A 25,758-nucleotide genomic window follows, 5' to 3' on the forward strand; every position below is an offset into this window, starting at 1 on the left:
CATTCTAAGTGGCCAAATCTAAAATAATCAAATAATTAAAATTATATGTTTATGTAAATTTAATTATCAAGATTTAGATTTTCTTTTTAAGATCCTGAAATTGAATGTCAAATAATTAATCGGGGTAACCCATCGGATGATTGGATCATCCAGATTTGGGTCTTTTTTATTTTCGACGGATAAAATCCGTCGTTTAATCTGTGATGGATAAGGTCGGTCACATCCTTGCGACAGATAGAATCCGTCGTAAACAATAAAAAATCCGTCGGTAAAATTCAAAAAATTAGTGGTCACTTGTAACATTAGCAACGGACAAAAATTATCCGTCGCTAATGTGATTAAGCGACGTACCTCAAATACGTAGATTTTTCAATGTTCAGAAATTAGCGACGGATTTGGTCCGTCGCTAAAATATCTGTGAATAAAAAAGAATATTGATAAATTATTATTTTATTTTATTTTATTAATCTTACACTTGATAGTCATTCAAAAAATAATTCACACTAATATTTGATAAGAATCCTATTCACAAAATTGGTAACAACTCAATTCAATAAAAGAGGAAATGACCCAAGTGGCCCACTCCAAACAAAATTGACTTTTAACTCTCCCCCCCCCATACAAAAGAAATTACCCGAAACTTCAACTGTTGGCTATGCCTTGCCTTGAATTCCCTACTTGGTGTCTTCTCTTGTTCAACCTTCTTTTGAGCCCTTCCTACATATATTACATGCAACCAGATTCAATCCAAGAAAAGACTAGTTTAGTCAAACCTTCATATATTACAAATAACTTGCTCAAATCCATGACAAGTGAATAGTTTAATCAACTGAAACCATTTAACAAAATAAAAGATTAGAATTCATCCTAGCCATTAGAGGTTCAGGTAAGAGCATTTCTTAACTTCATAGCATTCACTGAGAGAGCACAATACAGTTTTTTTTTTTTTTTTTTTTCACAATGAAAAATTATTCTCATCCAGAGGGAAAGAGTGAAAACAGTCATGTTCTAAAGCATCCAAAGCAAACAGTAGCAACAGATAACTTTGGTCTATGGCTGCTAAACGGTAGAGTTTACGTTGTTCCTAGTGTTAAGTTACAATCATTGAGGAAAACAGAACGCAACGTCAGAAACAGTGTTTACCTGATGCAAGGAAAAAAACCGCATATGGAAAGAGATAATACCAGAACATAAGTGCAAAATCAGCAGATAAACAAAGGCCCACTTTGTACATCAAGCATGCCCTCATCGCCCAGGATCAAAAGGCTGCATTGGCAATTGACTCACTCTCCCATCTCAATCACCTTCTGCTGCGTCTCTGACATCAATTGTAAAACTGTATTCCTGGTCACATCCTAGATACGAATCACACATAAAATACAGCATATGTGACTTCTTTCCAACTTCTGCAGGAGCAGTGAAGTCAAGCTTGACTATTGCCCTCCGTTGCAGCGACACCCCTCTTTATCGCTAGCAGCTGCTGGCTTTTGCTGTCACCAACCACAAGCCACCACCCCTCTTCTTTGGCTTTCAGGTATCTGGGTGCATCAACTGGGTCCAACCTCTGAGCACCCCTCAAAGTCTCACTCAAGGTTGACTTGCAAGGTAACATTTTCCCCAGGCCTCACATCATCACTATCCAGCACCTCGTACACCATATCAATGTTAGGAAAGCGGTTGCAAAAGTGGATGATGTCCTGCAACTGTGACTCTGATATCTGGAGCAGCTCATGCCTTTCATCATTCTCCATCTCCATCAAATCAAAGACTGTTCCAGTACTCTTCCCTGGATTTTCTTCACACCTCTTCGCTAGCTCCCTTTTGAAGTGTGGAAGTTGCAGAAGAATGGAGTCACGCTCCCACATGCCTTGAATCACCATCTGACTCACTTCCATCGCGAGAAGAGCTAGATTGAGCAGAGAGCAGAACCTCTCTCTGATTGGCTGCTAGATTTCCTACCACTGTATGTCTCGAGAAGTGGGCTTGTAACAACACATTTGCCTTCTCATGCGGATCCGTGCACTTGGGGTTTTCAACAGAAAACCTCTGGTGGTTGATCAATTTTCTTTTCAGCTCTTCCTCACCTGGTCGAATTGGAAGCTGAGCATATTCAGAAGCTGAAGCCAAAATTTCCAGAAGACCCTTCATCTTTGTTTTCAAAGTCAGTGATGAACTGAAGCGCTCGATGGTAGTGTAACTGATGTAATAGTATGATACAATCATGCCAAGGTTCAGAGGAGAGAGATACATATCTTCTTCTATGGCCACGCATTTACTTGCTTCCAAATCACTTAGTGTTCTCAACGAGCTCGGAAAGGTGATCCGAAAGATGCCTATGGCTGTCACCCAGGAGATTGTAGTAGTTTGGGTTTTGGGTAAGCCTCCGGTACATGAATGTCCATGTCAAGTAGTCTACAGCATCTTGCTTGTTCTCAATAGTCCCAACAACAACTTCAGCATTCAAATTGTCATGCAGGAAGTGTTGTAGATGACTTTCAACAGGCAGTGCCTCATAGACAAACTTCTTGTAGTACTCTTTACGGGGAGCATGACACAGGATGACACATTTCCCAGCATTGTCCAACAGAGGTCTGCTTGCATGACCCATCATCTGCAAAAGATCAGTAATTGGATAATCAGTGTGAGCACAATACAGTTTGAAAAGATCTTTAGATGTTGGAATCAATACACAGCAGCGCAATACAATCTGCATTTAATGCACTAGTGTCTAACAAAATGACCAAATGAAAGCGTAGGAACTGCGAAATTCCTATTTCCCAACAAGATACACCTGCATAATCAGAAGATAGCACTAACTTGTCAGTGCTTGTAACTGCTTTCATTTATTGTAACTGCTTTCATTTATGAAACTGCATCTCTATTACCCATTTGGTCCATGAAACCATACCCAAAAAAATATCTTTGATTCCCCCATCCATCCATTCAACCATCATACAATTATATTCATAAATACATACACGTAAATGTATCATACAATTATATACATATGCAGGGATGGACTTGTTTCAGACCATTCATCCAATGCACTCTACCATTATTTGGCCACAAACCAAAAAACAAAAAAAAAAAAAAAAAAACTTTAGAGTGCGAATGGATCTAGTGATTGCCTTTTCTGGACAATCCTACCCATTCCCAACCATCTTATCAATGAACTTTTCATTCAAGATGAGCCATTGCTAGCCTGTCTTTAGTGTCCATTTATACAAAACTGGTTAAACAGGATTGTCCAACCACTGATCTTGTTTTTTTAGAGGTCCATTCCCAATTGGACCTACTGAACATATGGTTAGGATATCATCTGCATATATGATGCATATGGTTAAGAAATAAAACTTTAGAGTGAGAATGGATCTGATTGAATAAAATATCAGAACAATAGAAAACAGATACGTTGGAATAAAATAAACCAAGGATGAATGAGATATGGGATCAATGTGATTTTTATGTGGTGGTCCATGAAATGTGTCCTAGACTTAACAGAGTTCAGATTGATCAATTGGACTGTAATTAGGAGAACTCTAACTTATAGTGCTCTAAGAGCAATGGAGCATTTCTCCTGTATATAAACATACACATGTTTACATGCATGCATCATGCACACGTGCGCACATCGGTTTTGCTAACGTCCACACATTTATGGGGATGTTAGCAATGTCCCCAATCCTTTTGAATGACATGTGAGACATCCAATCATCAATCGGGACAGTTTATTCAGTAGTACCACTAGGAACAAACCATGGTGCAAGAATCACGTCGATCTGATGATCCCAAGCTTTTGAATGGGGCCAATTTGTTACAACTATTTGTTGTTTAAGGGCCATAGCTCACACGGTTAGAATCATTGAACCAAAGCGCTACTTTGGAATCATAAACAGTACAAAGTGAGATCTATATGATACATGTTTCAAGTGATGACTGGACCTATTTTGTTTTACAAAATATTGACGGTTCATTTTCCGCACTACTGATCAGATGTTTATGATCATCTTGGTGCGACTTTTGAACTATGGCTTGCCCCAAGTTTTGTGAATGAAAAGACGGTTCAAATCAATGATAGGCATCCCACATAGGATTAAGAAGGTTTATGATTCCAAAACTTCTTAATCCTATGCCTTCAATTTTTTGGTACAGTCTTGGAGGTTCTGATCTTCTAGTAATGTATCCTAGTTCAATTCTTTCAAGTAGTGCTACATCATTGGATGATGCCTTGCAGACCAGGCTGGGCTCAAGCCTGGATCCTTGGCTCTTGGGTTGGGCACGTCTCTTTTCCAACCAACAACGAAAGCTGAAATTCATCTTTGCATATAATAATAACAGAAACAAGGATGCAAACTATAAACAGGCAGTCAAAAACTTACTTAAGCATGGAATTCCATCTAGCCTTGTAAACTGCAGACAATGATGTAATCATTTGCTCTTTCTCTTGCCACTGAGGACCACTAACAGCAAACTCCAACTTCACAATGCCTAGAGAGAAGTTCTCAAATGAAATTTATCATAGGGAATCTACTAACAGAGAAGAATCATAAGTTTTGCAGCAGGAAGGAAAATGAAAGTTGTAACATAGCAACTTGATCAGCAAAGAACAACAAAAATTGCAGAGGAGATTGACAAAAACTCAAACGATAAAATTAAGGATAAACAAGCTCCAAATAAAAGCAATACAAAGTATAGTTGGGAAAACAATACGGACAAAAGGAAACAGGTTTTATGGAGTTTGGCTCCAATCTCCAACGGAACAAACAAGTACCAATGGATCTTCTTTCTTTTTCTGACTTGAACAGAAGGAGGAGAAAACCAGTTTGAAATGGATCTCAATGTTCTATGTCACGAGAAAAGCTTCCTTTCCAGCAGATTGAAATGGAAACATACTATTTTGGTACTAAAGAGGGACACATCTTTGATTTTTGATAGTGTGAAGGGAATCCAGAGTAAGGTTTGCAAACATGAAGGTGTATGGTTGCTGTGACAGCTCTGGGAGCAGTAGGATGTTTTTAGATAAATCACAGCTTCAATTAGCATACAAGTATTCCCTTTACATTACCCAATATAGTGGTAAAATCAAGTCCATTTTCCCAATTCCAAAGCATATCTTAAGCTAATAATTAAAATTTGAGATCATGATAAAATCAAGTCCATTTTCCCAAGTCCATTGTTCTTCTTGTTTCCTTCTAAATCTCCCTTGGTTCATAGATAATTTTTGAGATCATGATTCAGTTCAGGAATAGTCCAGTTGACCCTTTTAGTAGCTTGAAAGAATGATGGGCTAAAAAGCGTTAGGTTTTGCAACCAACGATATTTCCAATTACCTTAAACTAAGTACCATCACAGCTATTTAAGGATGAACTATTTCATAATAAACTAGGGGTGAAAAAGTCTAAGACATCTAGCTCTTGAGAGACAACCAAGTCCATTTCTATTGTCACAATGGAATATCATATGAGTTTTAAGGTTTCAAATGCAACAGACTGAAACTAGACTGCTGAAGCATTAATAGATACAAAGCCAAGATCAGAAACTTCAATACAAAGTGAAATAATGAAGACCAACTCAGATAAATGCATAGCCAATGCATGTTGATGTCTAGATGAGTATTCTGAAGTTGGCAGTGGTCAGTGTAAAAGGTAACTTTCTTTGTATGAATGAAGCAGAGGATGGCTTAGACTTCAGATGCGATGGTAAAATGTATACGAATCACAAACGAGTAATGGCATATTATCTTTCAAGAAAAGAAATCTTAGCAAGTTTCAGCAATTAATGTTAAAACATTTTTTATTTTATTTTTGCCAAAACGGTGGCAATTTTAGCCATGCTCTATTCCACAATTTGGGTGGGTCCACGATTGGCACCAATATGCACAGTGCCGGCACATAACAAAATGCAAAGAGACTCATTTCCACACACACACAAGCTATGTCATGTCCTCTTCATCTTTCAATTTCTAACAAGTCAGTTGTTAGTATGTAGAGAAGAGATTGCAGATTTGGTTTGATTACGGCACCAGATTAATGTTGAAACATACTCCGAAATAAATAAATAAACATAATCACTCAAGCCTATACTCCGAAAACCGAAACAGTCTTGATCTTCTCAAAATGTATACACCATTGAAAAACCTCTCAACCATCTAATGTTTTCCAACAAAAAATAAAAACCCGAGCCAAAAGAAACTCCAGTTAGATGAATATTAGACTATCGCCATTCCCATTTCTCCTCTAGGATGAAACTGACATATCCCAAAAAGGAATGAAATAAGCCAAGAACTGAAGAACGCATTACATGAAAGAACCCTCGACCATCTGCAATTCCAAACAGCCAAGCTTCAAAGCAGAAAACCCAAACCCAGAACCCGATTTGCAAAAATCCAACATCCAGATATTACCCACCACTGCAAAGAGTAATAAGCTAACATACCAAAAACCCAATTACAGAAAAACCCAAATTCCAAGTAAAAGAAACTCACTTCTGAAAACTACTGGTTTCACCAAAAAAGCAAAAAAAAAAAAAAACAAAAAAAAAATAAAATAAAATAAAAACAAACAAACAGTGATAACCAAACATCAAACACCTGTTCCCTGGAAAAAAAAAAAATTTGTAGAAAAACCCAATTCCAGAAAAATAAAGCAAACAAATATATATATATATATATCCGTAAAAAAGAAGTTATAAACTGTAAATCCTACACTCCAAAAAACCCAGATATCAGAATCCAATAACCAACGCAATCGAATTTCAAACGAGAATCGAAAGATGGAAGGGAGCTACAACTAGGTTTTGGGGATCTAAATTAGATAAATGAGTACATACCTAGATTGAAGACCTCAGCTTGAAAAAGGCGAAAGGGAGGCCGTTTCCGACGAAGAACAGAACAGAAATGGAATTCAAAAGAGGGGGAAACGGAATTCGATAAAGGGTTTTAGAAATCCCTCTTCGAAAATGAAATTTGCATTCAAATCCACACAATGTGTGTTTTACATCATTTAAATAATGTCATATGTTATTATCCGTACATTTAAAGGAACATCTAATAGTTGTTTATAATTTTATTATATGGTAAAATTATCAATATTAACAATCTACAAGTGTAACCACTATTTGAATGGTCTGGATAACCCTAAATCATTGCCACAAGTGATAAGAACAAATCACCACCATTTTACATTATATCCACAACTACGACCACTTACGTTTCCATTACGGACGGGTTTGGGCAGTGATGCTGGTCGGTGCTCTGTGGGCCCCACTATGATGTATGTCTTATATCCACACCGTCCATCCATTTTGAGATATCATGTTAAGTCATGAGCCAAAGAATGAGGCAGATAAAAATTTGTAGTGGACCCCACCACAGAAAACAGCGGGAGAGTGATTCCCACCGTTGAAACTATCCTAAGGCCCATCATAATGTTTATTTGAAATCCAACCTCTTCAAAAGTTAAAAAAGACATGAAATAAGGGAAAACACAAATATCAACTTGATCTAAAACTTTTGTGGCCTTTAAAAGTTTTTAACGGTGGGCTTCCCTGTCCCACTGTTTTCTTTGTTGGGGTCCACTGGAGCTGTGGATTTTACTCATTCTTTGGATATTGCAAATGGATGGAAGGTGTGGATATAAAACATACATCATGATGGAGCCCAGGGAACTTGCTGACGTCACTTCAGTAGCTAGTCTTGCTGCTCCCCCTAACACCAGCCCGGTGGGTGGTGGTCGGTGCTCTGTGGGCCCCACCATAATGTATGTATTTCATCCTTTACATTCATCCATTTTTTAAAGATTATTTTAGAGATTTATTTCAAAAATGAGAGGTATATAAATCTTAGGTGGACCACACCACATGAAAACAATAGTGATTAGATATCTATCATTAAAATCCTCCTAAGGCCCAATGTACTGTTTATTTGACATCCAATCTGTTTATTAGGTCATACAGGCCTAGATGAAGGGGAAAAACAAAAATCATCTCGATCCAAAACTTTTATGGCCCCCAAAATGTTTTTAATGGTTGACGCTCATTCAACACTGTTTCCTGTAATGTGGTCCATTTCAGATTGGGATATACCTCATTTTTGGTCTCATGCCATAAGATGATCTTTAAAAATAGATGGACAGCATGGATGAAACACATACATCATGGTGGGGCCCATAGAGCACCGACCACCAGCCATTGGCTGGTGTAAGGGGGAGTAGCCAAATCGTTTCCCTTATAAAGTGCTGGTGGGCCACGTAATCTTTGGATATGATTCATTTTTTGGATAATTCTTTAAAATGATCTCGAAAAATGGATGAACGGTGTAGGTTGATCCCAAAATTTCGATAAATCCAAAACTCAAGTGGACCATGCCACACGAAAGTGTGGAATAATGATTTCCACCGTTGATACCTTCTTTGGGCCCACAATAATGTTTATTTTTCATCCAACCTGTTCATAATATAAAAAAGATATGACTGAAGAGAAAACACAAACATCAGCTTGATCCAAAACTTTTATGGCCTCCAAGAATTTTTCAATGGTAGAGGTTCAATCACACTATTTCCTATGGTGTGGTCCACTTGAGCTGTGGATATGCTTCCTTTTTGTTCTTTAAACCTAAAATTACCTGTTAACGTGGATAAACGGAATGGATAAAATAAATAAATAACGGTGGACCCCACAAAGTTTACTTTGATAAAGGTAATGACTAACTCACCTAAATGTAGAGAGGTTTCCTTAAAACATTCATAATCATAAATTGGGCTTGCCTTAATGTGATTCACATATCCAACCGACTCATTATGTGTGTCCCACTTGGATGAGGGGCCAAATCAAGTTTTAGCCACATCCAAAACTCATGTGGGCCCCACCAAGTGCTTTTATATTTTTTATGATGTCTTCACATGGTTTTAGATGGTATGTCCCACTTGAGTTTTGTATACGGATGATTTTTGAGATATCTCATAACTTAAAGGGGATACATCAAATGCACGGTGTTGGTGTTCGACACATCATGATGAGGCCCACAAAACTTACTAACATCAATTCTTAGGTTCTCGCAAGGTCAATAAGTTAGGTCACAAATTTGACAATAATATTTAGCCCATTTTATATGTATAGTCTATTCACTCTATTTTATTGATCAATACCCTCAATTTGACTAGTTACTCGCCCTAATCAAGCTAGATACATGTGAGAAAGGTATTGGGAATACAAGATTAATCAATAGTTTGAGTGAAATTTGATTTAAATATATGAAGCGATTTACTTTTCAATTTCCATTTAAAAATTACATTTTTTTTCAAAATGTATTTTTTTTTTTTACTCTTAATTTTTCTTTGAAAACTTTTAACAAAATATCATTTTTATTATAAAATATTTCAAAAAATAAATTAAAATACAAATTCTGAATTTTTATTTTCAAAATATCTTAAATTTTCACAATTTTTAATTTTTTTTCCCAAAAATTCCAAAATGCAAATTTTTTTCTTCAAAAGCATCATGTTGTTTTCAACTTTTCAATTTTTTAAAAAAAATTATATATATTTTTTCAAAATCTTAGTGTTTTTATAAATAACTTTTTCTTTTAATTTCGAATTTTGAACATTTTCAATTATTTTTCGAAATCACAAAATTTTTCAACTTATTTGCTTTTCATTTCAAAAAAGTTTGTTTTTTGATGAAGTATCGATTTTTTAATATCGTTTTATTTTAAAAATTTTAATTCTTTTTCACTTCTCCCTTTTTTTAAAAGCATTTTATTCGAACTTGTCAATTTTTATTGAACTTCACAATTTTATTTTATTTTTATTTTTCAAATTTCAAACTCTCATTTTCTTTTTAAAAATATTTTCATTTTTCAACATTGTGAAAATTTTCACATTTTTTAAAATATTTTTAATTTTCTTTTTTAGGATATTATTTTTTCTCAAAATCAAATGCTATTTTTTTTTCAAATTTATCAACTTTATTAAATATTCTTTTTTGTTCCCACAAAATAGATTTTTATTAAATCACGATTTTTATTTTTTCAAAATCTAATTTTTTTTTCCTAAACATTGTTAAAATTTTTAAACTTCTCAATATTCTTTTTCATGTAATATTACAAATCATTTAAATATTAGTTTTAAATTAAAAAATAAAAAAATTCCACTCATTTGATATAAAAATAAAATAATTTTTTTTTTTTGCATTCAATCAATTGTTAAAAAATAATCTTAGATACAAATATGTACAATTAAACCATTGAAATTCTATTAAAAACAATTATTAGACTACAAAAAAACTTAATTTTCCACCATATTCTAAAAAAAAATGTAAAACAATAATGTTAAGGCAAAAGTCCTTTTACGACGGACAATGATCCGTCGCAGAAGAAACTGAAAAGCACGCCATTTAGTATTTTGGGCGGGAATTTGCAACTGTTTATTTTCCGTCGCCAAATCAAAATTTGTGACGGATTTCGTCCGTTGCCTAGTTACGACAGACAAAAAACCGTCATAAATCAGATTTTAGCGACAGATTTTGGTCCCTCGCTAAGTGGCTAAATCTAAAATAATCAAATAATTAAAATTATATGTTTATGTAAATTTAATTATCAAGATTTAGATTTTCTTTTTAAGATCTTGAAATTGAATGTCAAATAATTAATCGGGGTGGCTTACTGGATGATTGGATCATCCAGATTCTTGAGGTATTATCATGTTTTGCCTCTAAACATTGGATGAATGGTGTAGATCTAGACGCACATACATCGATTGCCCGTCTCGACCTTCTACACCAAGTGATATCAACACTTGCACAGAAATATGAGCTTTCCTTATTAAAAACTTTTAGATCTGACTAGTGTTGCCCATCCGATGGTTAGATTGATTTAAAAATTATGACCCTTGTATATTTTGGCCTTAAGGATGATATGATCCGCACAGATCTATCTTAACATAATTAGATTCCATCCATTTAATTTATTCTTCAAATATTACTAATTAGATCGAAATCATAAAAACATCATTTTATTAAAATTGACTCTACATACCTATACAACACTATCCATTGTATAGATCAAGAAGAAATTAACAACACAATAAAAAGATCTAACGATTAGAACTTACCTAATCGAGCCTTCTTAGAATATCTTCTTCCTTTTACTTTAGGGCTTCATGAACACATCCTCTTTTATCTTGAAATTGAATTTTTTTAAAGAAAATTCTGATGAACACATCCTCCATTATCCTGAATTTGAATTTTTTTATAATATTTAGTAAAAAATTTATTATTACTACTTCAAGAATCGATCCTTAAACCTCTCTCTCAATTAAGAATTTCACTACCAACTAAACTATTAACTTATTTTTATTTTTTATTTAAAAATAAAATCTTTAAATACTTAATTTAGTTTTTTTTATGATGTACCAAAATTTAGGGTTGTTACAGTTCCCCAAAATAGTTTTACTTGGTGTGGCCAACATTAATCACAGATGGGTCAAATTATGTACTTTATCTACGCCACATATCCATTTTTACATATCACTTTAGGTCTTTATACAAAAAATGACGAGGATATAAAAATCAGGTGGACCACACCACAGGAAAAAGTAGTGATTAAACGTTCACCATTAAAAACCTTCTAAGGCCCATTGTAATGTTTATTTGACATACAACCTATTGATTAGGTCATGCAGATCGGGATGAAGGGAAAAAAAAAAAGGGTCCACCGTGATATTTATAAGAAATCCAACCCGTTCATCCATTTTTCGAGCTCATTTTAGGATATGCGATAAAAAAAAATTAGGATAATCCAAAACTCAACTGGGCTATACAAGATGAAACAGTGGGAAAAGAAATTGCTACTGTTGAAACCTTCCTAAGCTCCACCTTGATGTTTATATGCCATCCGAACCGCTTATAAGGTTAATTTTACTGGGATGAAGTGAAAGCACCGTAAGCTTACAACACCGATACAAAACTTTTGTGACCATATAAATATTTCAACGGTGAAAACTAAATCCCCACTTTTTCATCTCTTGTGGCCCATTTGAGTTTTGGATCCACCTTATTTTTTCTCACGTGTCATGAAATGAGATCAAAAATGGATGGATGGGTTTAATTTCTGACAAACATTGCAGTGGGCCTCACCAAGAATCCTTCCGCAGGAACTTATGCGGAAGCATTTTTGCAGGAAATCAGCGTCCTGAGAAAACAAGTACTGATGCTCCTCGTGCTCCGAGTTGTACGAACGGTTCAAAGTAGATCAAAGTTATATGGGCCCCACAATCCACTGACAACACCATCATTACCTTGAAATACATGCCATCCACCCTAATCGCATGCCATCCCTTCCAAACCACCCGGCCAAACACGCCCTTGAGTACTTGGTTGTACTTGGTTATTCATTACGCAATCCATCCGCTTTCCCGGGAGATCTTCGCTCGATAATCCCAGCGCGTGAGAACTTCGGAAACGGATTGGCTTACTCCCCGTGCCACCGGCCGGTAGGTTCTATGTGGACCTACCATGATGTATGTGTTTCATCCCTACTGTTCATCCATTTTTATAGATCATTTCAGGGTGTAAAACCAAAAATGAGTTATATACCAATCTCAAATGACCACATTAAAGAAAACTATGTTTAGTGAATGCTGACCATTAAAAACTTTTTGGGGCTTATAAAAGTTTTGGATCAAGATTATCGTTATTTTCTCCCTTCATCTAGGTCTGTATGATCTAATCAATATATTGGATGTCATAAAAACAGTACAGTGGGCCTTGGGAAGATTTTAGTGGTGGATATTCTATCACTATTGTTTTCCTGTGTTTGTGGTCCCCATGAAATTTATATTCCTCTCATTTTTTATTTCAAGCCCTAAAATGATCTGTAAAAATGGATGAACAGCATGGATGAAACACATACATAATGGTGGGGCTCACAGAGTACCGAACACCACTGACGGGGCTAGTGGCAGGGGAGTAGCCAATCCGTTTCCGGAAACTTCCTCCTCCGTGGGCGCGGATTAGGTACTTCCCTGCCTGTTCCGAGCTCGGGACAGGCGGGGGCTAAGAGGGCCATCTTGTTGTTTTAATTTTGTCCCGTCCATCCATTTTACCGTATCATTTTAAATTATTAAGGCAAAAATGGAGAATATTAAAGGCCTAAATGGACCACAAGGTGGGGATTAGATTCCTATCATTAGAAAATTCTTGGGGACCACAGAAGTTTTGGATCAAGGTGATATTTGTTTTTTCAATTCACCCAGGTGTATATGACCGTATCAACAGGTTGGATGGCAAATAAAAAACATGGTGGACCCTAAGAAGGTTTCAACGGTGGGCATCCTTAGCACTGCTTCTTCCTATGGTGTGGTCTAATTGAGTGTTGGATCTGTTTTATTTCTTATTCAACACCGTAAAATGATATGGAAAAATGGATGAACGGCTTGGATAAAATTAAAACATCACGGTAGACCCTCAGTGGCCCTCAGAGCCTCTGCCTGTCCCGAGCTCGAAACAGGCGGGGGAAGTACGTAATCCGCGCCCCTCCGCTTCTTTCGTTCCGGAATTCGGACGCGGATTTCGTGCGAAAGGGAAGTTACTGCGCTGTAACCTAGGTGGGTCCCACCGTCATGTCTGTGAGACATCCACTCCGTTCATCTGTTTTGTGAGTGCGCTCATTTTAGGACATGTAGCCGAAACTGAGCCGAATCTACTACTCAATTGGGCCGAAAACATGAGGGGGCCGAAAACATGAGGATTGAACGTACACGATTCACATATTTGTGGGCCACAAAAGTTTTGAATCAGGATAATATTTTTGTTTTCAGCTCATCCCAGTAGGAATGGTATGGATGGAATGTAAATATTACTATAGATCCCAGGGAGGTTTCAATGGTAGGAATTTTCCTATCCACATTTTCCTTTAGTGCGGCCCACGCAAGTCTTGGATCCTGCTCACTTTTGGGCTCAATTCCTAAAATGATCTCATAAAACCGATGGACAGGGTGGATGTCTCACAAACATCACAGTGGCCCCACCTAGGTTTACAGCGCATGAACTTTCCGGCAGATTTTCTGCAAAAGCCTTTCATACACACGGATGCTGGGTGGGGCTAACGTTAGGTTGGAGAGGAATCCATACCGTCCATCCGTCTTTTGAGCATATTTTAGCACATGTGACCAAAAGCGAGGTGGATCCAAAATTCAAGAGGGTCACACGATAGGAAAAACCCTGCCTGACGATAGGAACTACAAGAGATGGCTATAAAAACACTACCTGACGATAGAGAGAGAGAGAGAGAGAGAGAGAGAGAGAGAGAGAGAGAGAGAGAGAGAGAGAGAGTTAACAAACAAACTATAATGATTTTATTTCTTATAACAAATGAAAAAACACAAGGCCGAGTCGCAACCGAGTCAGGGCTGAATCAGGGCGAGTTACAATATAGTGAATTGGCGCGTACCTTTTCTCGCATTAGCAATCGCATATGAGCATGATTCTCCATTCGATTCAAGATTATTAGATTTGTTGGATTTGTAACTTATTTAGGAGTTTGAATTTATGATTTGGAATCTTGTTATTTTGTTTTCACTATTATCACTTGTTGAAAATTCATATTGCTATTTTCTGTTTTTTAGGCTATCCTTTGAGAGTATAAATTTGAGATGATCTTGACAATTTATGTAGAAATTGATGATTTTGATCCATGGTTAGAAGACTTGGCTACTGGACCTGACTTGTTCAGGCTTGAGTCGAGTTGGGACTGGACTGAGTTGAGGGTGACTTGAGATTTTCTGCAAAAGCCTTTCATACACACTAACATACTCCTACGTGCCGAATCCAGAGGTGTTACACACCAAGATTAGTCACACTTTTTGTTTCAGTCAATCACATCTCTCTCTCTCGCTCGCTCTCTTTTTCTCTGATGATGTTGCATGTTCAACGTAATTTCTTTCTATCTATGATCTCAAAAAATCAAGATAAACCATAGGGTTAAACAATTAATGAGCACTACACCAAAATCATGGATCTGGAACGGCTAAGGATTTGGTTTTAAAACGGTTTTAAACCGTATATAATTTGCCACGGTTTTGAACCGTTTTCGAATTTCTAACTCCATTCAACTTTTTAATGGTTGAGGTTGCTGTTCGAACTGCTTTTTTGGTGTGTCCCACTAGGGTTTTGGATCTTCCTGATTTTTAAGATCCTGTTTAATTATTATATTTGAAAATATATGGACGGAGTAGATTTGATGAAGATCATCTCCGTGGACCCCAAATAACCCCAGGCGGCACTAAGAAATATCTCTGCCTAGGGTCACAGCCCATTTGATCCTGGCGTTGTTTCCCAAATCCGATAAAACCCTAATCTCTCTCACTCTCCCCCTTTCGCGATAAAACCCTAATCTCGATCCCTCTCTCTCTGGCGATCTCCCTCTCCCTCTCGATCCCTCCCTCTCTCTCACGCGATCTCCCTCTCCCTCTCGATCCCTCCCTCTCTCTTGATCTACCTCACTCTCGATCTGCAATCCTTACTCCGCATCCACCAACCGCTGAAACCCTGCCGCATCTCCGGTCATCAATAGCAATAGAACGTTTTTGAGCTCCTTCCTGTTGCCAATCTGAAGAGGTAATGTTGCCTTTTGATTTTTGTGTTCATTTTGGTTTTGAATCTCTGTTTTGAATATCTGTTTGGATGATGAAATCAGCTGTAATAGAACCCTAGTCGAAGCTCTGTTTGCTGAGAGTATTATCTTGAAGTGTATTTTTTTCTTCTTTCATGCTGATTGGTACGGGAGTGGGTTGGGAGTTCAATAAAGTCAGTTTGGATCTTTAACCGTCTTTTTATCCAACTCGATTGGTAATGGTTTTTGGTTGGTTTGGTTTTAAATTATGAAATGTTATCTCCCTAGGGCCGGGCCTATAAAAATAATATTTTGCCTGGCATATTGACAGTTCTATGTCCGTATAAAATCCACTCTGTCCATGATGGTACTGATGTTCCACACAAGTGGCACGTTGGCAGGAAAGGGTACGATACAAGTTGTGGTACTTTGATTATAGGTGATCAGTTCTCTAATAAGGGTCCGTTTGGATGCCTATAAGTTGGATTTCACCTATAACTGACTTACAACCTGTAAGTCACTTACATGTGGAAAGTTACATTTGAAAAACATGGCAAAGACCTGTGTTTTCACGTACTTGTAAGTAACTCACAGGTACAACGGTCGTCCCTCCCTCCAAGTGATTTATAGCTTACATCCAAACAGTCAGCATGTAAGTGACTTTCACCTGAAAGTGACTTTCTGGTGAAGGTCACAACTTTTTTAATTACAGGCATCTAAATGACCCCTAATGATGCAATTGTGAAAATTCAACGGTTCCCATGCTTCACCGACAGAACTATATGAGAATCCTGATAGACAGCGCATGCAATTACCAAACATGCCTGCAAACCAGGACGATCAAAACCAGTAATCAATACCACATTGATGCTTTCTCAATATTAATAAATTTTATTTATTTATTTTTTTTTTTAGAGAACCCATTTCGAGTTCCAATGCTCGTTGCCTAAGATGTGGGTGAGAAGTTGTCTCATAAGGTTTGTGTTTCTTGGGATTGTTAGTCTTCTTTTGCTTGTGATGTGATTTGTAGTTCCAATGTTGTTTTAAAATTCAACATCTAACATCCAAATCTCTAGCTTTAAAAGATAGGCTTGAATTTGAAATCCACCAACCAAATCCTTGGAGTGAATGTAAGGCTAAGATTCCCCACCCCCAATATTAGGAAGTATGGCCAAAACTTGGTTAGTGGACTTCAATGCCAACAAGGTAGGCTTGACATTTGAAGCCGTAGAAAATGGACCTTTGCTTCCATGTTTCCTCAAATCACAAGAAAGCAAAGCTTCAGGAACGTCACAAACTTATCACACTTGCGATTCCATGGGAAACAGGCAACTTCCTAATGTAGCCTTAGCTTCTTTTTCTATGTAATTTTGTTCATTCTTTACCCTAAGATCCTGTGTTTTTGTGAAAGCAAAGCAAAATGATTAGCTAATATGCCCTGATTTTGTTCATTCTATGATTGCTTTGCTCATTGTATAAGATGTGGGTGAGAAGTAGTCACATAAGGTTTGTGTTTCTTGGTATTGTTAGTCTTCTTTTGCTTATAATGTGCCTTGTAGTTCCAATGTTCATCCCATATCGAATCTAGAACCGTGGTGGTTCTCAGAATTTGTGCTACTTTATGATGAATATATGATTAAAGCGTGGATCATACCAATCAAATTACTTATTTTCAGTTTGATTGGGAATGAAAACATTAGTGAAATGAAAACATCAACGGCAATTAAAAAAAGGATCATCGTTTTAATTATTTTTTTTGGAAACGAATCATTGTTTTAAAATTCAACATCTAACATCCAAATGTCTAGCTTTAAAAGATAGGTTTGAATTTGAAATCTACCAACCAAATCCGTAGAGTGAATTTGAGGCTAAAATTTTTCCCCTGCAATAATATGAAGTATTTCCAAGTTGTGGTTTGGGGACTTGAAGCCAACAGGATAAGGTTGGTATTTGAGACCACAGAAAATTGAACTCTGCTTCCATGTTTTCCCAGATCACAAGAAAGCAAAGCTTCAGGAACGTCGTGAACATATCACACCTGTGATTCCATGGAAAATGGCCAACTTCCTAATGTAACCTTAGCTTTTGTTCCTGCGTAATTCTTAACGTAGTCTTAGCTTTTGTTTCTGCATAATTTGTTCATTCTTTACCCTAAGATTATCTATTTTTATGAATGGATAGCAAAATGATGAGCTAGTATTCTCTGAACCTGATGTGGAAAGAAACATGTAATGGTCTTCAAAGTTAACTGATTGCTTTGCTCGTTACGTAAGATGTGGATGAGAAGTTGTCTCATAAGGTTAGTGTTTCTTGGAATTGTTAAGTCTTCTTTTGCTTGTGATGTGCCTTGTAGTTCCTGTATTGTTTTTTGGAGTGCATTTTAGATTTTGTTTTCTGAACAGTTTCGTTCATTCTTTCCTCTACCCATAAAAGCAAGGGAAAAGATGAGCCATCTTCCTCTGAATTTGATATAGGAGCACATAAGATATGTTGCAAGGAACCATCACATGAGCAAAGCATTAAAATTCGTACTTGGGCAGACTGCTAAGGATTGGTAGTTTAATTTCAGCATCTACTAGAATTGGAGTTGTATCTTTTGCAATTTATGGTTGTTTCTCTGTTGCAGTTGTACTACACGTAATATTTGATAGTATTTAGCAGCCACTGGCATCAAGTATTGGTGCAGCTCTTGTGATAGTGTGGTAGCAGTCTGTAGTACTGACTCCTCTGTTGCATCTTAAAAGTAGTCCATGGGGATCTATTTGTTCTGATTGGTAGTTTAATTTCAGCATCTACTAGAATTGGAGTTGTATCTTTTGCAATTTATGGTTGTTTCTCTGTTTGCAGTTGTACTACACGTAATATTTGATAGTATTTAGCAGCAACTGGCATCGAGTATTGGTGCAGCTCTTGTGACAGTGTGGTAGCAGTCTGTAGTACTGACTCCTCTGTTGCATCTTAAAAGTAGTCCATGGGGATCTATTTGTTCTGATGAGTGCAGGACTTGCATGTCATCTTAATGCTTGTTGAGCATTGCCTTTGTATTCTTATTGATGAAAGAGTTACCAAAGGTGCACTCGGTGTTTTTAGGATTTGGTTCGTGAGGGAGAAGAAGCATCTTTTACATCATAATTATTGCTAAGTTAGTAATAAATATTCATGTACAGGTTTGAGGAGCAAGAGGCTCCTGTTTCCAGGCATGCCCTTGAATCATTTCTACCAAAGAGAGAAGTGGGCTCTCCAACTGAACTGTAGAAGTGCTACCGTAAGCCATGTTGTTTGATTTTTTAATGTCCTCAACTGTTTTTCAGTCTCAGAAATTAAGTATTTTTAATGCATGCCTCAGCTTCTGTTTCCAGGCTAGACTAGTGTACATGTTTTCTACTTCTGAAAAGGTGTTGTTTCATCTGCTGCACGTGGTGTACATATACGTCAATCCAGACCAGTCAAAACATGGCTCCATTGGTGGTGGTGAACGTCCTAAAATTCACTTATCTGATAATCAGAACCAACCAATCGCTGGCCATCAAATGGGTTGTTAAAAGAAGAAAAGAAAGTTCATGAAAAACAAAAAGAAGAAAAAGTTCATATAAGGTAATGGTGTTAGATTTTAAATTCAAAATTTCTCCCCCTGGGCTGAATCTAGTACTTGGTTCATGGTTTTTTAGCATTTGTTGGTTTGATTATTCAATTGGGTTTCTCCATATTTATCGGTTTCTTGTCAATCTATGATTTGGTTGCATCTGTTTCTTTCTGATCCGAATTGGATTTTTTTTCCAAGTTAAATTGGGTTTTATTTGTTTGATCTTTGGATGAATTGAAATGTGACTCTTAGATCTACTTCTTTTTTTCTTTCACTTCACATTTCATTCTTGCTAGAAAGAATTGACTATCACTCAGATGCACCATAGCCCATCCCAGTCGTCATTAGATGATCCTTCACCTGTTTCTGGATGGTCAAGAAAACTATACAGGTATGATCTAGAAAAAAAAGTCTATAGATCAAATGGTTAGAAAATGCTAATTACTATAATTTCTTTCCATTCATCCAGAAAAAAAGTCTATAGATCAAAGTTTATTTGATTTTGCTTACAACAGAAAAGCCATTTTCAGAAGCTGAATTTTGTTCATTTAAATTTAGTTTGCCTGAAGTGAAAAACAAATCTCTGATTTCACGAACTTACTTATATCTTAAATGTCGTACCAATTTATCTATGAATTTCTACGTCTTATCTAAAATTGTACGTGTCTTAAATTCAAAACCAATTTAATTTACATACATCTTCAGTCAATCTGTTTTTTATTTTCCGTTGATTTTTTATTCAGTTGACCTATATGGTGAGTTTTCTTTCTTTCCTTTAACAAACCAACAACAATGTCTCAGGAAACATTTCAAGCTTACCATGCCTTATGTGCATTTTGCATCATAATCCTATATGTCATATAAAGCAGGGTTAATTGGCCTGGGAACTGAGGGGTCCCAAATGCATGTTTGTATTTCTAGTCCTTTGTAACATGCTCCCATTCTTCAATCTTGATCATTAGTGGGGAGACTTTTCTTTTTCACTCGATTACCAATTAACTTCAATTTCTATAGTTATATTCTTAGGTGGGAAGTGCCTTGTTCTTGTGGGTCTAGGAGATGATGATCAATGCATTGAGGGAGCTTCACACGCCATCTCCGCAAAGCTATAATTTAAAGTGCTAGCCTTTACTGTAGCTTATTTTGTAAATTTGATTTTGCAATGAAACATCTTCAAGCACATTATTTTCTTATGTTTTTCTTTGGATTAATCTCTATTTTGATGGAATGTAATAAACTTTTGTTAATTTATTTCCCTTAATCTTAAATTTCATGTGTTTATCTAGGTTTAAAATTGTTCCTAAAATTCCGTCTTAAAATCTGAACGTTGGCAACGTTAAGTTTTAAAACCGTTTTTAAAATTTCATTCTTAAAACGACCGTTGGCACCGTAAGGGTTTAAAACTGTTCCTGATGTTGCATGTTCAACGTAATTTCTTTCTATCTTTTTTTCTTTTTTAATCATGGATCGCCAATTATAGACATCAGAAGATGGACGAATATGAAAATATTTATGAGGCCCACTAGTGTTTGCTAGATGGCATTCCTATAATAATATTTATATGCAATAAGAAATTACGATATCTTAAGCAGTGCCCTTCACGTGAGTTACACTTCTTCCATCAGGTGCAGCCTCTAATGTTTACCATACATGCCTCAGCCCAGTCCAAAACCAAGGTGGGCTACACCATAAGGTGGAGTAATGTAAAATCGGGCTTGGGGTTTATGTTCCATTGACCTCAATGGTCATCAAGTACATCATTGCAAATTTAGAGTGATTTGAACGGTAAATGATGAGATTTTATCAAAAATATAATATACTTAAGAGTAAGATTTGAACCCAACCTGATGTATGTACATCTCCACACTAGGGTGGGCTGACTCACGCAGAATGGTCACCAGGTGGGTGCCACATTGGGACTTGTGAGATTCAGGATAGCATGTAGGGATATCTCAATCGTTTGTCAGAAAGGGCATAGATAAAGGGATATTCTGGTGCTTCCCAAATAGCTTTGGAGCTTTTGGCACATTCACCGGTACTTGTAAAAATGGATGAATCGCATGTTTCTTATGGTTTTGTCCACTTGAGCTTTGGATATGATTCACTTTTGAATCATGTCCTAAAATTTTATATATATAGGAAATGGTTCTAAGCAGTCGAGCTCATGGGAACTTCCCATGAGGTCGAGCTGTGTGAGCCCCACTGTGATGCGTGTCAACATCTACCCCATCAGTCAGATGTGCCCACCATTCCATGGTGGGCCATGGGCATAAAAATTAAGTCAATCCATGACTTCGGTGGGCCACACCACATACAACAATTGAGAGGGATAGTTCCGTATATGACTGGTTTTTGGGATATCCCATATATAATTTAAAGGGGACCCATCAAATGCATGGTATTGATGTTAGACATGATGGAGATTTTCTCTGCATTACTGGGTTCGATGAAATCGAACCAGTTTCGATATCATTGATAATTGCTGGATTTTTCACCGCTGGTCGCTGGACAGTTTTTTGGTCCTATCGATATCATCGATGGACTTTAGATGATATCGAGGCTGTCATCGAGAGTGGTTCGATGACATCGATAATTGTTAGAATTTTTCACCTTTGGTCGTTGGACAGTTTTGGTCCTGTTTCGATATCATTGAAGGACCGTCGATGATATCGAAGGTTGTTATCGAGAGACCGTCGATATCATCGAAGAGTTACGCAAATGCGATTGCGAAAACGTAAATTTTGCGGATTTTATTTCTTATTTGGATTCTACCTCTTTCTATTCTTATATAAAGGGGTGTATGCGGGATTGGGGTGTATTCCAGGGTTTTCTAAGGTTTCCTTGAACCTCTCCCTCATTGGATTTTATGATTTTTCAAAGAGAGAGAGAGAGAGAGAGAGAGAGAGAGAGAGAGAGAGAGAGAGAGAGAGAGCTTGTGGAAGGGAGATTCTGCTCGTAGAGGTGATCTACTTCGCAATCTACGTCTCAACGCTTCTACGTCCTCGTGATCGATGAGATCCCTCTGTTTTCCATTATTCTCTTATTTTTTATCTATTCTTGCATGAGTGAAGAAGGTTTGATTCAAGCGGTGTGTGCTTGTGATCGGTTGTAACGTTCTGCTTTATAGTGGATTGTTGATCTGGACGAGGTCTCGTGGTTTTTACCTCTTTGAGGGTTTTCCACGTAAAATTCTCTAGTGTCATGTGGTTTATGCTTTGATTTATTTCATTGCTTTATTATTCCATAATTCTGGTTTGTTTCAGGAGGTTAGATCCTAAGGTTTTGTGCAAGGCCCCTAACAAAGTGGTATCAGAGCTAAGTTCATTGAACGGGTAGGATCGGTTTGAAATTATGGAAGATGGCTCATCAAGGATGATCAGCCTCAATAGTTCTAACTGGACCATATAGAAGGCTAAGATGGAGGACTTACTTTATTGCAAGGACCTATATTCTTCAATTTTAGGCATATCAGCAAAATCCAAGGATATGTTTGATGATGATTAAAAGAAGATGGACCGAAAGGTGGTGAGTTTATTAAACAATGGCTGGATGATTTTGTGTTCCACCATGTGTCTACGAAAACCTTAACCGCTAACCTATGGCTAAAACTAGAAGGGCTGTATGAGAGGAAGACAGCTGGTAATAAAAATTTTCTGATAAGGTGACTTGTGAATCTCAAGTTCAAGGATAGTAGTTCTGTGGCCAAGCACATGAATGAGGTCAGCAATATAGTGAACCAACTCTCCGCCATGAAGATGGTCATGGATGATGAATTGCAGGCTTTACTATTACTTAGTTCATTGCTTGATAGTTGGGAGACATTAGTGGTGTCTCTATGTAACTCCGCGCTAGACCGGAAGATATCCATGGAACAGGTGACTAGCTGTCTCTTCAATGAGGAGACAAGGAGGAAGTCTCAGGAGTCTACTCAGCAAGAGGCCCTTGTGACATAGGAACGGGGGAGAGGAAAGAACAGGAAGGACGGGAAGGCCCGAGATAAATCAAGAGGCAAGTTAAGTAACAGAAAAGATGTTGAATGCTGGAATTGTGGCAAGAAGGGCCACTATAAGCATAAATGTCGTAAGGCTAAGAACAACAAGAAAGGAAAAGGAAAAGAGAAGGAAGATGAATCAAATTCTACCACGGTCGCTTCAGATGGCGACGTTGTAGTTATTCTTTCTGCAGATCATGATGTATGTCTCACGGCTATGAGTCAGGACACCGACTGGGTGATAGACTCAGGAGCTTCTTTTCACGCATCTCCACGTAGGGACTTCTTCACAAGTTACAAGTCAGGTGACTATGGGACCATGAAGTTGAAAAATTCTGACGTATCGAAGATCGTAGGGGTTGGTGATATTTGTGTGAAGACCGATATGGGCTGCACATTGGTTCTCAGGTATGTGAGGTATATCCCAGACCTTCGCCTCAACCTGATGTCTACGGAAAGGCTGGATGATGATGGTTATGAAAGCCGGTTTGCTGGTGGGTGCTGGAAACTTATTAAGGGTTCGTTGATCGTGGTTAGAGGAAAGAAGTGTTGCACTCTTTACAAGATAAGTGTCAGTGTGTGCAAGGGTGAGTTGAACGCAGCGGAAGATTTAGCTATTGACATGTGGCACAGGCGTCTAGGCCACATGAGTGAAAAAAGGCTTTAGCTACTAGCGAGGAAGCGGCTCCTTCCAGACATGACAGGAACACCTCTCAAAACCTGTCTTAATTGTTTATCAGGGAAACAACATAGAGTTCCATTCGATAAAATTACTTTTCATGTTAGTAAAGTGCATGCATTAGATTTGGTTTATTCTGATGTTTGTGGTCCTATGAGGACAAACACCTTGGGTGGGGCATTGTATTTTGTCACTTTTATAGATGATGCATCTAGGAGGGTTTGGGTGTATGCTTTGAAATCCAAGGACAAGGTCTTTAGTGTGTTTAAAATGTTTCATGCTATGGTCGAGAGAGAGAGGTAGATCATTGAAGTGCATCCGCACTGACAATGGTGGTAAATACATTGGTGACTTTTATGAGTACTGCAAGTCTCTGAGTATACGGCATGAACAGGTAGTTCCCAAGACCCCCCAGCATAATGGTGTAACTGAGCGAATGAATCGCATCATTGTTGAGAGAATCAGATGCATGTTATCCCATGCGAAATTGCCTAAGACATTCTGTGGAAAAGCAATGCATACGGTGGTGTATTTGATAAATGGGTCTCCATCAGCCCCGTTGAATGGAGAAGTGCCTGAGAAGGTGTGAACTGGACAGGATCCATCGTACATTCATCTTAGGGTGTTTGGATGCAGAGCATCCGTTCACGTATAAAATTTTTCATGCTATGGTCGAGAGAGAGAGGTAGATCATTGAAGTGCATCCGCACTGACAATGATGGTAAATACATTGGCGACTTTTATAAGTACTGCAAGTCTCTAAGTATACGGCATGCAGAGGCGGTTCCCAAGACCCCCCAGCATAATGGTGTAACTGAGCGAATGAATCGCATCATTGTTGAGAGAATCAGATGCATGTTATCCCATACAAAATTGCCCAAGACGTTTTGCGAAGAAGCAATGCATACGATGGTGTATTTGATAAATAGGTCTCCATCAGCCCCGTTGAATGGAGAAGTGCCTGAGAAGGTGTGGACTGGACAGGATCCATCGTACAGTCATCTCAAGGTGTTTGGATGTAGAGCATCCGTTCACGTAGCAAAGGATGAGAGGTCCAAGCTCGATATGAAGATCTGGCAGTGTGTGTTCTTGGGGTACAGTGATGAAAAATTCGGTTACAGATTATGGGATCCGACCGAGAGGAAGCTTGTCAGGAGCTCTCTGAGTTTATGGCATGAACAGCGGTTCCCAAGACCCCCCCAGCATAATGGTGTAACTGAGCGAATGAATCGCATCATTGTTGAGAGAATCAGATGCATGTTATCCCATGCGAAATTGCCTAAGACATTCTGTGGAAAAGCAATGCATACGGTGGTGTATTTGATAAATAGGTCTCCATCAGCCCCGTTGAATGGAGAAGTGCCTGAGAAGGTGTGAACTGGACAGGATCCATTGTACATTCATCTCAGGGTGTTTGGATGCAGAGCATCCGTTTACATACCAAAGGATGAGAGGTCCAAGCTCGATATGAAGATCAGGCAGTGTGTGTTCTTGGGGTACAGTGATGAAAAAATCGGTTACAGATTATGAGATTCGACCGAGAGGAAGCTTGTCAGGAGCAGAGATGTGGTTTTCTTTGAAGATCAGTATATTGAAGACATTGATAAGCCAGAGAAGAACCAGCCTAGTTCAGGTGAGCTAGAGGACATGGATCTGGTTATTCCTCCTGTGGTGCCTGATGACGGGGAAGTATAACAAGGTACTGAGGACGAGGGAGTTTCTACAGAAGATGGACCAGGGAGCAGCCCCCACTTGATCCACCTGTTGAGCCATAGGTGAGGAGGTCATATAGGGACAGATAGCCGTCTAAGAGGTACCCACCTATGACATGGTGAAACTGCCTAAGGGCAAGAAAGCTCTGAGCAATAAGTGGGTGTTTAGAAAGAAGATTGAGCAGAAGA

The 25,758-nt window shown here is 37.8% G+C and overlaps 1 non-coding gene and 1 pseudogene across 1 annotated transcript; one reads left to right on the forward strand and one right to left on the reverse strand.

The window, feature by feature from the left end:
• Positions 1 to 989: 989 nt before the first annotated feature.
• On the reverse strand, positions 990 to 2,731 carry LOC131217071 (DExH-box ATP-dependent RNA helicase DExH12-like; annotated as a pseudogene).
• Positions 2,732 to 17,783: 15,052 nt separating this feature from the next.
• Positions 17,784 to 17,861, forward strand: LOC131217974 (small nucleolar RNA R160). The gene has a single exon (XR_009157553.1). It is a non-coding gene; the product is annotated as a small nucleolar RNA R160 (small nucleolar RNA).
• Positions 17,862 to 25,758: the final 7,897 nt, after the last annotated feature.

The sequence above is a fragment of the Magnolia sinica genome, chromosome 10 (assembly GCF_029962835.1).
Source record: "Magnolia sinica isolate HGM2019 chromosome 10, MsV1, whole genome shotgun sequence".
Lineage (NCBI taxonomy): Eukaryota > Viridiplantae > Streptophyta > Magnoliopsida > Magnoliales > Magnoliaceae > Magnolia > Magnolia sinica.